We start from the raw sequence: 16,026 nt of genomic DNA on the forward strand, positions 1-16,026 counted from the left end.
TGCATATATTGTAATTTAAAGGTATCATGTTAATGTTGCTTGTTGTTTATGTCACAACTATTGCCATTAGATTCAATGATATATAGGAATTAGGATTTATGAATGATGTGTGTGTACAAAAAACATGACAAAGGATTCTGAATGGTGTGGTTATGGGAGGAGGTCAGTGGGGGAGCTCACATTATGAGTTACTGCATTGGGTAACATCAACCTTAGTGATGCCACTGTGGGATAGTATCTGAGATTTGGATTAGAGAGATACAGGCTCATCCTCCTGCCTGAAGACAGAGTCACATATACCTGACAGGGTTGTTGTGGTGATAAAATGAGGAGGGTCGGGACACCATGCATACTGACCTTGGAGTAAGACAGAATAAAAAGATACTAGCATAATGATTGTGCCGTGTCCACTTCTACTTTTCCCTGGGTAAGATTCACAGATAACTGTTTGCTTTGGCTAGAGGGAAAGGGAAGGGGAAAGAAAGCAGCAAATGGAAACTTGAAGCAACCCTTTCCGTCAGCTGTTTCTCTGTCCCTGCTTCCTCACCCTGATTTCATGTCCGCACCCTGTTTTTTTGTGTATTCAGTGGATATGTGGGTCTGGTGTCTCTGTGTGAGTGTGCCTCTTGGTTATTTCTTGAGGGAGCGGATCAGCATAATCGTCTTTTTCCCAGCAGGATTGCCTAAACCTGGACAAGTATGTCCATGGAAGGGTCAAGAGAGGACTTCCAGTCTCAGAAATGCTATCTGGTTTATTGTGATTCATCTCTTGTTGTTTTGCCCTTTACTAATCATCCTTTTTTTTCTCTTGAAATCTTCATCCTGTTGTGAAATGCCTAGAAAGCTACAGCAAGACAGTGTAAATGCCGGCAGACAATAGAAGCAGCTGCAAAATACCCCTCCACCACCAAAAGGAGGAATCTTAAACATCCTGTGACTAAACAAACAAAACAGGAAAAATTATTATGATTAACTGCCTAAAATAAAGCTTGGGCTGGAGGAAAGCATACTGTGATGTGTGACATGAAAGTAAAGAATTATAGGTCCCTAGGTTTGGAGCCATGAGAAAGAAATAGACTGGATTTTAGAAGCATGGCAGGAAAAATTGAACATTTATGCATGCATCACCATCATGATGACTGAGCACCAATCTGTTGAAAAGAATACCGTCATTTTGCAGGATTATTTCTTAACCTTATTTCTGAGTCATGTTGTGTATGTGATACATACCACAAAGCTATTATGTGGATACTATTTTAAATGGCTGCTCATAGATGATTTCTCAAAACACAAGCTGTTCAAGAAGGTTTATTTGTGAGACGTATTGTTTCTCAGTGAGTACAAAGCAGGAGAGAACAAAAGTCCAGAAGGCAAGGGGTCTACTTACTGCATATGCATAAACATTACATAAATGGAGAATATTCTTGCATAGTCATGCATGCACCAGATGAGGCTTTTAGCTCTGTAGAAACTGATTTAGGCAGAGGAAAAACTGGGGGATGGATTTAGCTGGGGCATAGGTAAGAGACAATACCTACTTGTTTCCTTTTTTATTGTGTACAGGCCAGACATAGTTGCATCATGTGCACCATGAAAGATAGCCTACTAGTGTCTTTTGGTGTAATGAAGAGCCTTGCTGAAATCAGATTGACCTGGCAATTTGGTGGGGTTCTATGCACAAAGTGAGGACCATCTTGTCGTGCACCTCAGGCCGAAAAATCTTGGACTGGCGCTGACTGTGGGAAAATTTTGTGAAAAATCTGGACCAACCTTGTGGGGGCAGGAAGCAGAAGACTGGAGCCCATCTGAGTATTTGTTTGTGCAAACATACATCTTTTGGAATGTACATTGGAATGTGAAGCATTGGAAGAATATGATTGCACAAAGAATGGCAGATGAAGCTGGGGGAGGACCGTGGAGATATATTCCCTTAAGATGGGAAGTGGAACACATGAGAGGAGCTGGAATTGGTCTGGGAGTAGATCTCTGAGCACCAGCACTTCTAAGGGCACCAGCCACTGTTCAACAGTTTAGCACACAGATCAGCGGATTGTCAGTGCCAGGGTATCTGTGTCACCTCCCAAACTTAGCAGCATTATAAAGAAAATCTTATCAGGAGTGAAACATATATATCTTGCTTGGCAGGGGGTTGGGCTGGATGGCCCTTGAGGTCTCTTCCATGATTCTATGTACTTACTCTACATACAAACAACTGGCTGCATGGAAACAAGCAGGACAGCCATCTTGTGGCAGCAGTGTCATCAGCCCCAACCCTTGGCTGGATGGGAAAAAAGCAACAGTAAAAGCACCCTGTAAAAGATATAGCAGGGAAGAGTGGGGAAGCTAATTTTCAGCATGACAGAAACTGGAATGTGGAAAAAAATGCATTGTGGATTGGGTTGAAATAACTCTCCTCTAGTACGTACACTGCCCAGTGAATGCAATTGTCTTCTTGAATCCTTATTCTTCATTGTCCATGTTATTACTAATTATTCTTTAAGTATCCTCTCACTGTTCTTCTCAATAGCTTTTTAAAATATTTTTTTAACAGAAAGGGTTGCAGTACACTGGTCTCTGTTTTGTACAACTGAACAGTATTATCCTTTTGATAATTACAAAGCTCTGATAAGATGGGAGCTGTGTACTCCTTCTCTATTTTACTTAACTGAAGCTCCCAGCAGCCCTTACAAGCACGGCCAACGGTGAGGAGTGCTGGGAGTTGCAGTTCAACAACATCTGGAGGCCACATCATTCCCAACCCTGACCTAGGAGTTTATCATACTGGCCCTGAAACGGACCCAGTGCGTTCAAAACATGCACACGCATGCGGGCGCACAGAGAATGGGATGGGGCCAAGAACCCCATTTTACCGCACACTGGAATGCCGCCTTTGCCACCGGGTGTTCCAATTGCATCCCCATTCCGTTCCAGAGGGCGCCATTTCTGAGAACTGTTCTAAAGCGTTCTCAGAAATGGCACCCTCTGGGACGGAACGGGGATGCAACTGGAACGCCCGGCAGCAAAGGCGGCGTTCCAGCGTGCGATAAAATGGGGTTCTTGGCCCCATCCCATTCTGTGCGCGCCCGCATGAGCGCACGTTTAGAACACACTGGGCCCATTTCAGGGTCAGTACGATAAACTCCCTAAAGAAAAGTTGGTTGCACGGGCCCCATACAGACATATCAAAATAAAGCTTCTTCGGGTCACTTTGGAGGTATGCTGTTTAAATGATGCATGCGTACTAAGGGTACGGAATTCATGCCAAAGCCACGATCCAGTCCTAAGGACTGGAGTGCAGTTTTGGCGCAGGTTCCGGACTCTTAGTATGCATGCATCATTTATTTATTTTTTATTATGTTTATTAATATCTGTATTTACAAAAAAGACAAACAAAACCATATACATGATATAAAATTACATCATACCAGCATTGCAAACAGTGGTGACATTTACATAGTACCCGAAACAAGCCCCCTCCCCAAACAGTAATAATACATTGAACATACATACGTAAATATTGACAAACATTAATTAAAAACATACCCTCCACCAATACAGATATTGACTTTCTGGAATTTACTGTTATCTTTCCATGTCTAAAGTGAATTTGGTAATTTAATTCTTCCTCTTAAGCTCATCAAAGAAACTTACTTACATATTATATTAACACGATTATTTCTTTATATGATTATTAGGATCTTTCTATACCAACAGGGATATCAGAGAAAAATAATAATAATAATTAAAGCCATATGTTCTAGTTTGAAGAATTTCATAACTTTTCTCTCCATTTCTTGAATGGAAACTCCTTCTAAAAGGAGAAACAAAGCATGCATCATTTAAACAGCATACCTCCAAAGTGACCTGAAGCAGCTTTATTTTGGCCTGTCTGCATGGGGCCACAGTTTAGGTTATAGAAATTTCCTGCTTTTGCTGGCTCTCTCTCTGTGTAGTGAGTCTTACAGTCCTACAATATTATCTTTAGGGTATACTTGGCTTTGCAGACTACCAGTTGATCAGCTTATTGTAGAATTTCCATGAGCTGTAGCAAGCCACTATAACAAAAATCCTGAATTTTTTCAGGATACTCAAATCCCAAAGTTAATCAAGTTGATCTTTTCTTTGGTTTCCCCCTCCTTCGAGTGTTTTTCTTCATTTAGGGATGGTCTTTGGGTTCTTCTACTGGGTGGACAATGGCAAGTACATAGCTGGCACATCATAAAGAATAACTAAATGAAAAGAATAGCTGATACATCATAAAATGAGAGAAATGCAATTAATTTTAAGAGTTGATCTACAATGACATCAGACTTTCCAGCCCTACACGTGAGGTTCCAGTGTGGTTTGTCCTTGTCAGATTTTACATTTGACTTCAGATGTCTTCCAAGCCAATCCCTGATCTCATTTTTTCTGGCCCTCTGTGCATTCCATGTTTCTGAGTAGACAATCGGCAGAAGAATATGGGACAACTTCCTTGGTTCTGTTGCCCACAAGCTAAAGAACACAGCATCCCCCAGGGAGCCAGGCGGGATCAATTAAAATAGTTTGCATTTTTGTTTAGCTCCTTTGTTGCTTTGGCAAGAAGAAACAACTTAGCCTAAGCTATTTCCATTCCTTCTGGGATTGGGGCAACATGCTCTCTTACGAAGATTCTCTGCCTAAACTGTAGGCGATCTGTTGTGTAATTTGTTGTACTGTGGTTTTTTTTTTTTTTTTTTTTTTTTGGTTATTGTTTCATTAGCTTATTTTCTTCATCAGGCCTTGCATGCTTCAGTTTTAAAGGTCAGGCTGCACATAAACTTACAACTTGTTCTTAAACACCTGCATTTTTTTTCAAAGAAAGGAATTTGATGCTCATATAGAACTGCTCTTATTTCTCTGCTTTCTTCCAGTTAAATGGGAGAGTATTTAAAAACAAGACACTATTTAAACATAGGTTGCTTTACTGTGGAACATTTTTACATATGCTAAGCCTGTAAAGCCAGACCGATCTTCTATATTCCATTTTTTGTTCAGAAAAGTGTCCATTGTAGGGGTGGATTGCATCAGACCTGGGATGTTGTTTGTGATCATGAGTGTAGTTCAAAACTCCAAATAGCTTTGCAGGGCAGTCTTATGCTGCCAGCGAAACAAGGAGCTGTTCCTGAGTTAGTGGTAGCAGAGAAGAGAAGGAACTCTGACTAACCATTTGGTGAATGAAAAGGAGGCAGCATGTTTACAGAGATTGGGCTCACCTGTCCATGGTCTTTCTGATATCCTGGATGCCATGCTTCTAACTCAGTTGCCGTCATATCATACTGGGAGATACTAACCCTTAGAAAGTCAGATGCCAGTCTTCAACAAGTTACAGATGCCTAACAAAGATCAGCAGTGCTTGAGATGGAATTGAGAGTTGCAGGCTGCAATCCTGTACAAATTTACTTGATGGGGTAAGATCCATCGTACATACTTATCTCTGAGTAAGACTTCCCTTTGAATAAGCAGGATAGAAATGATTTGTCAGAGAACTCCTCCAAGGGTGAGTAATGATTTCTGTTCATGCTACCAGACTGGATAAGAAAGTATACATTATCCAAGAGTCCCTTCCACAGAAGCAGTGGAACAGCATGCAAAGTGGATGAGCTCAAAGAAGATGTGCGTTTGAGTTTGTATGTAATGATTGCTGCAATTCATTTGTTTGTTAAAATGTAGGCATTATCCTTATAAATACTAGGATGGTATACAGGAATGATTATTCTAAATTATCACAATTTTAAAAATATGGCCATTATAAAGCATCTTTAAAAGGTAGCAAATGTAACTTAAAATGCCTTAGTAAAGCTACGCTTGGTGAGAATGCCTTCTTGGTAGCTACCCTCAGGCTGTGGAACTGTCTCCCTTGGGAAGATAGGCTGGCCGCCGTCTGCTCTCCTTCCACCAGCAGGTGAAAGACTTTTCGTTTGAACAGGCATTTTATAACTAATTGGCTGTGCAGAACGGTGTTTTAATGGGATGTATGTTCTGTACTTTCATTGTTATTCTTTTCAAATGATTTTACACATTTTTAAAGTACTGATGTTTTAATACAGTAGTTTAATTTTTTTTTTTTAAAAAAAAGAAACTTTTTCATTAGAGTTTTAAAATGTACCATGTTTTAAACCATGTTGTGAGCTGCCTTGGGTCCCCTGTTAGGATGGGATATAAAGAAAATAAAATAGGTAAGTAAACAGAAAAGTGTAAACTTGGAGTATAAAGTTTGCAGACTCAGTGCCATGCACTGCCTCCCCATACAGGCCAGAGTTTAATAGTCTATTCATGTCCCAGAAAATATTTGCTGGACAGTAGCTCAACACTGCAACAGAAGTAGAGAAGCATCATCAGGTATCCACCAGATTTCATTTGTCTCTGTGGATTGGCTACCTTAATGAATCCAGCAAAAATGAGTATTAGTGTAAATTTCCATTGTAAGCCCACTGTTCTTTTTTCCTTATTCTCATTCACCCATGTTTAGCTCCTTACACCTTCTGTCTGGCATGCTTAATAGAGCACCATCATTGTGAGATGGGATCTAGATTTTTGTAGTAATGGTGTCTCTCCCAGCTCCCAATGTTCTAGCCACTATAGCTGTTCCACCTTTTCTTTTTTTCTAGTTACAGAAAAGCGGGATACAAATAAAAGTTTTATTTATTTATTTATTTATTTATTTATTTATTTATTATTCTTAATATAAAAGCACAATTATGAGTGTGAGAGCTATACATTACTGGCAATAGTGTGTCTTCCAATTCTAAACTTTCCAACTACTGTAGCTCCTGTGGCTCTTCCTTTGTTAGCCTTCTATATCAATCTAATATTAGCCTCAAAGAAAACTTTTCTTGACAGTATCATGGCGGAATCTTATTCTGGGTTATTTCCAAGCTTAATAGCTTGGCCTCACATTGGTACAAGGTAAGTTCTTACCACAAGGAGACACATGCATGGCTTATGTCTGAATTATGTCCCCAGTTCTTCATATAGCAGGACAGAAATATATCACCATTTGCTCAAGCCACTCTCAGAAATCCATTGGTTTCAGTGCATGGATTGGCTTCAGCACTGCAGAATAATACAGCCATGAAGTGTTAGATTTGGCAGATGTGGCTCCAAAGAAGGATTTTAGGAATAGTTTAAGATTGGCTTGAAATACTGAAGCATGACATTTTATATTCCCTTAGTTATAGCTGTGGAGGCAAGAGATCAGGATTTGAAGAACATCTGTGAGGGAATTTAAATGACTCTCCCGAAGAATGTATCTCCCCACCCCCACCCCCACCCCCCAAAAAAAAAGGAAAAAAGGAGGGGAATAGAATAGGTTTCTAAGGCCTGTCCATGTAATATTAAAGCTTTGCAAAAAGGATCTGCTCATTTTTGCAAGTGTCCAGTGTGTCCTTTCAACATACAGGAAAGTACAAGGAATATACAAGGTACACCTTTTGTCCCCTTGCTCCCCCACACATTCACAACTGGGCAGAGCAAGAGAAGACTGCTCTCTTATTCTTCCTAAGGTAACTTAGAATCATAGAATTGTAGAGTTGGAAGAGACCACTAGGGCCATCCAGTCCAACCCCCTGCCATGCAGGAAATCCAAATCAAAGCATCCCTGACAGATGGCCATCCAGCCACTGTTTAAAGACCTCCAAGGAAGGAGACTCTATCATCCTCCAAGGGAGTGCATTCCACTGTTGAACAGCCCTTACTGTCAGGAAGTTCCTCCTAATGTTGAGCTGGAATCTCTTTTCCTGTAGCTTGCATCCATTGCTCTGAGTCCTGTTCTCTGGAGCAGCAGAAAACAAGCTTGCTCCCTCCTCAGTACAACATCCCTTCAAATATTTAAACAGGGCTATCCTTCTCTTCTCCAGGCTAAACATCCCCAGCTCCCTAAGTCGTTCCTCATAGGGCATGGTTTCCAGGCCCTTCACCATTTTAGTTGCCCTCCTTTGGACACGCTCCAGTTTCTTCACATCCTTTTTGAATTGTGGTGCCCAGAACTGGACACAATATTCCAGATGGGGCCTGACCAAAGCAGAATACAGTGGCGCTATTGCTTCCTTTGACCTACACACTATACTTCTATTGATGCAGCCTAAAATTGCATTGGCCTTGTTAGCTGTCGCATCACACTGTTGACTCATGTTCAGCTTGTGGTCTACTTGGACTCCTTTCACATGTAGTCTCCTTAAACCAGTCATCCTATATCTGTTCATTTCATTTTTCTCCCTAAGTGCAGTACCTTATATTTTTCTGTGTTGAATATCATTTTGTTACCTTTGGCCCAGCTTTCCAGTTTATTCAGGTCATTTTGAATTTTGATCCTATCCTCTGGGGTGTTAGCTACTCCTCCTAATTTGATGTCATCTTCAAATATGATAAGTATGTCCCTAATTCTGTCCTCCAAGTAATTGATAAATATGTTGAAAGGCACTGGGCCCAGGACAGACCCTGTGGGGCCCCACTGGTCACTTCTCTCCAGGATAAAAAGGAGCCATTGTTGAACACTCTTTGGATTCGGCCGGTCAACCAATTACAAAACCATTTAACAGTTACCTTGTCTAGCCCACAGTTTACAAGCTTGTTTGCAAGAATGTCATTTCTAGACATAAGGATTCTCCTCATCAAATGGCATTGGGCTGCTGTTCTGCCTCTTTCTTTAAATGGATTTTTTAATAGGAAAAAATGCAGGAGCAAATAATGAGAAAATAATAGACAGATGTAAACTGAAGACAAAGATGTCTCTAGACTTGCCACAACCTTCCATGAAGGAGGTAGTCCAAACTACATTGCAAAAAATTTGTCTGGAAGTACCCAGAAACCAATTAGATGTCAATTGGGTTTCCCCTCCCCTTCCCTTGGATCTTTGCTTTAGATCTAGGAGTTGTCTGCCATGCTCCCAACTTTTTTTTTAACATGGGTAAAAATAATCTGAAGCTATGAAAGGTTTGCTATAATATTATCAAAATCTGAAATGTTGCTATGGAGGGAAGACACACTGTAATGTTTTCTGCATTAACAGATCCTTGACACATAGAGCTTTGTCTCTCTTCTGCATCGGTCATGGGTATCGCTGATGCAGAGACTCTCACTGGATGAGGAGAAGAAGAGATTGCAAAGTGTATGAGTGCTTGTGAGCATGCCTGCATGCATTCCTGATTTGGAGCCAATGGGGGTCTCTGCCACCAGGGACACAAATAATGAATGTATGGAGTATATTTTTTTGTTTTTGTGCTTCACAAAGAGTGCTGACAGCTTTGCAGTACTTTTTCTGATATTTCTTCTTGATTGATGCTTTTCAATAACTTATCTCTGCCAGCCTTTTGCTGTAGTTTGTATAAAATTACATGTCTGCCATATTTTATGGAAAGAAGCAGACAGGCCTTTCTATGATAGTTAAAACCCCATCAGTTACAGCTGATAGAATTCTAAGCGTAAACATGTTAAAAATAGGTAGGACTAGCAACAGAATTCAGACCTAATACTTTGTCTTCTTCTCTCTCTCTCTCTCTTTTTAAAAATATGCCTGTTCAGACATTTGAAATAACAAATGAAGACTGAGAATTATCTCATAGCATAAAAAAATTAAATCTTGCAGGAGGCATGGGAGCATGTGGCCCATGGGCCAGTAGCAATCCTAACAAACACATACACACCTCTGCAGCCTGACACCCCCCCCCCCAGCACCTTAGAGGAATAGATGTGCAGCATTGCTGATAATGTTTCATGTCCAGCATTGGATATAGTAGTTTAAATATGACCTGATATAGAATAGAGCAGAATTATTATTTCCTTAGAACTGAGTGAAACTTTGAAACTTTGCATTAGCTTTCGTAGCTGCCATGTCACACTGCTGGCTCATATTCAGCTTGTAGTCCACTAAGACATCTTGCCCCTTTTCTGTTTCAGTTCTCCTCCATATTATGCCCGTGTCTCTGGGAGTTTTTTTGTACCTAAATATAAGACTTTCTGTCTATTTCTATTAAATCCTATCTTGTTGTTCCAGTTTGTAGAGATCTTTTTGAATCTTTAGAGATTAGTGCACATCTTTAAGCTGAATTCAGTTTGAATTTGGGATACATCCAGATTTTATCGCATGCATTTTTGCCGCCAATGCACTCGCCCGGCGGTGGTGGTAGCAAAAATCCATGAGATAAAATCCAGATATATCCTGAATTCAAATTGAATTTGGCAGCGCTAAGTTGCTTTTTTAAACTGTGTGCTAATCTCCTTTGTCTTCTAGATTATGCATCCTAGCTTTATGTTCTTTGTCTGTTTGAAATGCAGACTCTTTATCTGTGTCATTTATAAAAATGTTGAACAGCATAGAGACTAGAAACAGAGTACTGGGGCACTGCACTTAAGAGGTCTAACTATGTTTAATGCATGTGGCTAGTGGTCCTGAGAGTGCTAGTGTGGTATAGTGGTTAGAGCACTGGACTGTGACTCTGGAGATCAGGGTTTGATTCTCCGCTTGGGCATGGAAACCCACTGGGTGATCTTTGGCAAGTCACTCTCAGCCCCAGAAAACCCCATATGTTCGCCTTAGGGTCACCATAAGTCAGAAATGACTTGAAGGCACACAGCAAAAATAATGACAAGAAAACCCTGTGAAATTCATAAGGTTGCCATCAGTTGTTAGGTGACTTGAAGATACATACATACATACATCCACACACTAGCATGGGGGATGTTCAACCCTCACCCATGTCAGAAGGCTCCACTAGATGAACATAGTACAGCTGCATCAGCTGCACACACAACTTCAAGGGTGAGATCAAATCAGTAGCTGCTGTTAAAGGAGAGAGCATCAGAGTTAGTCAGTTGCTGAGTTATCTCTTATTCCTCTAAGATAGATCATTGCCAGAAAAAACACTCTTAGAATAAGGTATAGGTAAAGGCACTTTAAAATTAGTAAACTGCTTTGCAGAAGCACGTAGTGGATCCATCTAAACCTACCTTTCATGTTGGATCAGCTCAGCCTTAGACACTGGTTCCTGCCAAATAGAGAATTCCGATACCAGATGTCAGGAATTTCCAGTATTTCTTTGGATTCCACAGGGGAGATGGTTTGAAGGACAGGCACAACAAATGCTTGCAAACAAAACAAGATGGGAACGTTCCTGTAAACAGATGATCCTATTGCATTCATCCCCAAATTACAACACAACATTTCCCACATTTTTATAGTCTTAGATCATACAACAAGTGTCACTTGAGAAGAATGTGGTGGGGGATGGCTGTGTAATAGGCTAGCCGTGTGTCTAGTGGAACCCAGTTTTAGACGTGACTTCTCCAAGGAAAAATGGCTTTAATAATAAGCAAGTATATCAGGTTTCTCAAAACACACTGTTAGGGTCATCAGAGCAGCTGGCAGTGATGTGAGTTCTCTGACCTGCTTCTGAACCTTTCAAACTCATTTCCTGTCAAGCATCAGACCCAAGAGGACAAGCAAAGAGCTGTTAAGTTCTTCTCTAGAGCCGTCTCAAATTAGAATTCCAGTAATGTCTTGAATTCCATTTCATGTGTCCTCAACTGGCCAATTTCAGTTCCTGTAGATTTTGAATTTGTACAGCAGAACAATCATCCCTGGGGGTGACAGAAATGCTACGCTTGAAGTATTGTCCATTGTTTCATTGAACAATGAAGTAGAAGAGAAATCAATAATGGTTACAAAGTTGGCCATGGACACTACATTGACAGTAATCATTCACTCAGGTGGACCAGAAATGGACATAAAAGCTTTAGCCCCCATGCCAGGCACTGTTGGCCACCCCTGATATAGAACAATCTCTGGTCGTAAAAGAGTCTTCCCTTTGCGTAAGGGAGTGCACTCCCATGGGCCTGCAATCACTAGCCATCAGAATGTTCAGTATTAGCCAGTCCCACACGATCGATGTCCTTCTAGATGTCATTGGACCTGCTACACTGCTGACTTAACCAGGTCTCTGGCATCCCTGGAGGGTGCATAGTCATTAGTGCCTTATGCTCAATTGATATGTTTAATGGACATAGATCTGTCTGTAGGAATTGCTGCTGGCACATTCCTGGGGCACATTGTCCTGAGTTGGTTTAACCAGTTCATGGCTTGGACTGTGGCAACGTAGGTAGATCTATGTTGCCACAAATACTCTTAAAATATTTAGGAGCTGATGGAATAATTGCTGGAGCATGGGGAAGGGGAGGGGGAGGCGGAGGAAGGCAAAACAAAGTAGGTCAGGACTTATGAAAAATACAAGCACTGCAGAGAAGGAATGGTTAACTCCCAGGCTCAGGGAACAAGAGCTAGACCACAGGGATCTCTGGAGCTGGACAATTTACATTTTTATAGACAACAAGAATGTGAAGCTTGAGCTCTCCTTTTTATACTTGCAAGAGGACTCTGTAATGTATGGAGTCCTCCTGGAAGCATGCGATCCAATGTACGTAAATGAATGAATGAATGAATGAATGAATAAATAAATAAATAAATAAATAAATACAACAGGCTAACTCCACTCCCTGGAACATAAGTCTTCAGTAGATTCAGAAAAGCTTTATTCCACAAGCAGAGTAGATCACAGTGCATAGGTGTTGTCAGGACTGAGGATCCCCTCCCGCCTCCCAGTATACAATAGAGTTCAAACAATTCAACTGTTACAAAAGCTTTCACCCCTTTTGTCAGCAATTCAAAACATATTCTTTTCTCAGGTGTGGTCCCTCCTTCCCCCCCTCCCCTCTTTACCAAGATTCAGATTCAAACAATAGTGAACCTGGTAAGTGGCAACTCATACTTCCTCCCAGGACATCTGCTCATTATCCCAGGCTGTACCTGACACACAACCTTTACTTCTTCCAGTTTCATCAATATGATATCATGACCCATCATCCTGCATTTACACACACATGGAGATGGACCCATGGAGGTGGCAGCAGTGTGTGTTATCCAAGTCCTGCCATTGGGGATTTGACTGACTGGGTAACGATGGGGCAAGGGGGGGGGGGAAATCAGCCATGGCAGCTCCAGTTTAGAAGATCTGCCTCCAAACTTCAGACATAGCCTCCAGAAGAATGTTGGCAAACTATTGAAGATTTCAAGCTGTTCTTCCTGGTCTCTGTGAATCACACAATTGGGTTTTATTGCACCTGGTCAGAGCATATTCAGAACCTTCTAGAATCACTAAGTAAGATTTTTGGTGGTAGCTTCTACTAAGGAGGAGAATGACTGGATTTCTTCTGCTCCAACTCTCTCATCTGCCTGGAGAGCATGGTAGACAGATACAGCTGGGAATCCACCCACTCAGCCCTGCACACTATTAAAACCTTCATGAAGAAGGCCAAGTCTTCAAAGAAGAAAGCAGTTCAACAACTCGCTGCTGGAGAAAATGAAATTCAAAGACTCCCTTTTTGATTTGGAGCCTGTGCAGAAGCACCTACCTCCACTGGCAGGATCCAAGGAAGCCCACACAAGAAGAAAGATCCTTCTGATCCAAGTGGAATCAGAAGGCCAGATTGGAAGCTGGGATGCCAAGCAGAACCAGGGCATCGAATCCATTGGGAAGAAGTACTCACACACCAAAAAGACCAAGAAGCAGAAGTTGAAAAAGGCAGAGCAGTGTGAGAAGAAGCACAAGGCTTACCTAAGTGAGATGACCTGAAGGAGGAGGAAAGAGGGGTGCTTACAGTGGTGGAATTGGCACCCCTGTGGAAGGAAGGAGAGGGTGGTGGTGGTCTCAGTCCAAGCTCACCATCAAGGGGGAGGACATGGAAGTGAAGGAGGGCATAACTACAGAGACCCGCTAAGACAGAGAAGGCAGCTCCAGCAAAGGCAAGATGAAGGTGATGGGTAAGGACATCAAGGTGGATTCAGGAGACAACTCCTGGGATCTCATCACTTACTACTGCCAGAGGCCATTTGCTGGTTGGCTCATGATCAATGTAACTAATGCAGGACCTGGTGGAGAGGTGGTTCTATCTCTCCTGCAGCAAGATCAAGAAGACCATCTTTTATTGTTACAAGTGTAAAGAAGGCTCCTGCCACCACTGGGGTGCACCCATTGTCATCACCTATCGGGGTGTGTGTATGAAGAGCCCCAGTGTGGAAGGAGGAGAGAGCGGGGACAAATCTGTGCTGGACACACACCCCACAGCAGTAGAAACCTGGCCACAGTAGGTGGTCAGCTCTTGATTGGTATCCAAAATGAGACTTGGGTGGATAAGAGAGAGAAAAGAAAGATGCTTGGCATATTTGAGGTGCTGATAGTCCCCAAATAGCTCAAAGGTGGGAGCCAGGCAAGCTAGCTTACTCTTCAGAAACCACTGATTTTGGCTGGCAATTATGAACCTCTTGCCTCAGACATAGCTATTCTTTGTGGAGTTGATTCTGGTCCAGCTCCCATGTTCTGTGAAGGAGAGTGGCTCTGGCGGAGGCTGAAAGAGACACACATATGTTCAAACATGGCAATTAAGTCTGGGCTGCTGGGCAGTTTGCTGCAAATAGAGTGGACCCTTGTTATACATTGGGGTTTGGTTCCAAGATCCCCCGTGTATAACAAAATCTGTGGTTGCTCAAGTCCCATTAAATATAATGACATGGCAAAATGGTGTCCCTTATAAAAAATGGAAAATCAAGGTTTGATATTTGAAATTTATATATTTTTGAACATTTTCAAACCGTGGATGCTTGAATCTTGTATTAAAAATCAGTGTATAAGAAGGGCCGACTGTACTTAGATCTCCTCTTCACCAACAGCTGTGTTCTTTGGCTGTTTTCCAAGTGAATGGATGTGCACACATATCTTAGATGTCTCTGTGTTCTGAGACCCCTGCCATCACAGTTCTTAGATGCAGACTAACTTTGATGTTGGTGCACACCCAACTGCCTACACATTTGGGAAGTTTTGTACCTGATGGTACCCCAATGGACAAGTTTGCTTTTGAACTTGATTCTTTCCCTCCCTCCCTTCTGTGCTAAGATGGTGTCCTACTGAATAATCTAAACCTGTGTTTTAGGAATTTCATAGCTCAGGCCACCTATGCAGATGACAACTATCTAGAGCATGCTTGTATGGCAGTGGGTGGCTTGCCAGCAATCAGGCAAGTTCTATTTATCTTTAGTGAGTGTGGGTCAACATACAAGAGGTAAATCATCCTATTTACCATATTGATCATGCCTGTGGACTGGAACACCAGCCTAATATGTTCATCCTTCCCTTGATGAGTGCCCCTGTCCAAGGCAAGTGTGCATGGCAGCAGTTTTAACCCTTTCAGGGTGCTTCTGAGGGTGGAATGCCAGAAGAGAGGTAATTGTATAGTTTTGGAGTTGTTACAGAACAATGTAGCCACTGCCCATCAGAGGCTTTACTGTTGGATTGCCTCTGATGGGCAGTGGCTACATTGTTCTGTACATTCTCCCATGAATAAATCTTCCCAAGAAAACCCTATGAGGTGGTTGCTATAAGTTGGAGTTGACATAAAAACACATAACAACTCCAAAACTATACAATTACTTCTCAGGGTTATGGAGAGATTATATCAGTTGGAGAAAACAGAACTGAGCTGGATGGACAATTAGTCTAACCTGGTATAAGCCAGATTACTATCTGAACAATTAAGAACAGTTTTCTAGTGAACCCCCTTTGAAAGTTCATCCTTACCACCCCAGTTTTTAAATCACTGGTTTGTGAACCAAAGAACAAATTGTCTGTCCAAGGTTGTCTCAGGGCTCACCATGATGGAAGCCACCTACACAATATGTTCTGTGAGAACAGGAATTGTTTTCAGCTTCCATTACTGAAAGCATCTGGAAATATCTAGGCAGCTTAGTGCGCTTGGACTATATTTTGTTAAACTTTCCACTGACCTAAAGAATAGAGCAATACAGAAAGAAGAAAGTTTTCGCCCTTGAGTTTCGACACAAGGGCCTGTTTAGACAAAGAAATAATTTGAGAAAGAATACAGCTTTCACAATACACTGCAGTGGAGTTCAGTTGTATCAGTGAAATATGCACAGGAGTTTTAGTGGTGACATTGGGGTGGATC

General features: G+C 41.7%; 1 long non-coding RNA gene and 1 pseudogene across 1 annotated transcript in view; both read left to right on the plus strand.

Moving 5' to 3' along the window:
* The first annotated feature begins 377 nt into the window (after positions 1–377).
* LOC149314462 (uncharacterized) overlaps positions 378–16,026 on the plus strand; it is a 184,741-nt gene continuing 169,092 nt past the window's right edge. The window contains exon 1 of the long non-coding RNA XR_016280927.1: positions 378–427. This is a non-coding gene — a long non-coding RNA (uncharacterized LOC149314462). The remainder of the gene's footprint in view (positions 428–16,026) is intronic.
* LOC149314463 (PHD finger protein 23-like) lies at positions 6,866–14,158 on the plus strand (annotated as a pseudogene).

Source organism: Sceloporus occidentalis, unplaced genomic scaffold, assembly GCF_023333645.1.
Source record: "Sceloporus occidentalis isolate IW3139 unplaced genomic scaffold, rSceOcc1.0.p SCAF_4, whole genome shotgun sequence".
NCBI classification, from domain to species: Eukaryota; Metazoa; Chordata; class Lepidosauria; order Squamata; family Phrynosomatidae; genus Sceloporus; species Sceloporus occidentalis.